Raw genomic sequence first — 1,048 nt, 5'->3', positions numbered from 1 at the left:
CTGGCTGAGCGAGGGGCAGGAGCAACACCGAGGGTTGCGATCCTGTGGCCGGTCCCGGTCCCGTACGAGCACAACACTGAGGGTTGCGATCCGTTGCCGGACACGAAAAAAGACAAAAAAAAAAAGGAAAACCCATTGAAAACAAGCATTGAAAATATGGTCCAGAAACGTCAGTATAAAACTTACGTAAAAGACAATGATTCATCATTCTTAATTCATTACTAAGTTTAATTCACTGAAATGAAGTGTCTAAAAGTGCATCTTTTATTTACCTTGCTGGATTTCTGCTTTTAAATGCATGTATTAAAACCAATTGAACCCAGAGGAGTGAAAATCATCACCTGTACTCCCATGTTTATCAAAGCTCTATTTACAATAGCCAAGAGTTGGAACCAACCTAAATGTCCATCCACAGATGACTGGATAAGAAAAATGTGGTATATACACACAATGGAATAATACTCTGCCATAAAAAAGAATGAAATACTGTCATCACAGCAACATGGATGAACTTAGAGAAAACTGTGTTGAGTGAAATAAGCTGGGCACAGAAAAAGAAATATGGCATGTCCTTACTCATAAGTGGGAGCTAATAAACTAAACAAATAAATAAAAAAACAAAGAAAGACACAACAATCACAATAATTCATTGAACTTTCAAAAGGTGAGGACAGAACTGAGGCCACCAGAGGTGGCAAAGGGGGGCAGGGGGAGAGGGGTTAGTGGGAAAGTGGTAAAGGGCCACAAAAAACGATTACATTGTGTAATGCTGAATATACTAATTATCTTCATGTGAGCATTGCATATTGCACACAGGTATTGATATTCTAGGCTGTACCCCACAGATATGTACAATCAATTGTTTCAATTAAAAGAAAAAATTTGAAAACCAGCATTGGAAGAATGCACCTAACATCAATATAAAACTTACATAAAAGTCAGTGATACATCATTCCTAATTTAAGAAATCAGTTTTTAAAAACCCAAATGTAAAAGTTCTTTATGAAAAATATTATCATGAAATGGGATAGCTAGCTGAAGAATGACA

This window comes from Galeopterus variegatus, unplaced genomic scaffold, assembly GCF_000696425.1.
Source record: "Galeopterus variegatus unplaced genomic scaffold, G_variegatus-3.0.2 Scaffold7355, whole genome shotgun sequence".
Classification (NCBI taxonomy): Eukaryota; Metazoa; Chordata; class Mammalia; order Dermoptera; family Cynocephalidae; genus Galeopterus; species Galeopterus variegatus.
This window is presented reverse-complemented; position numbering follows the sequence as displayed.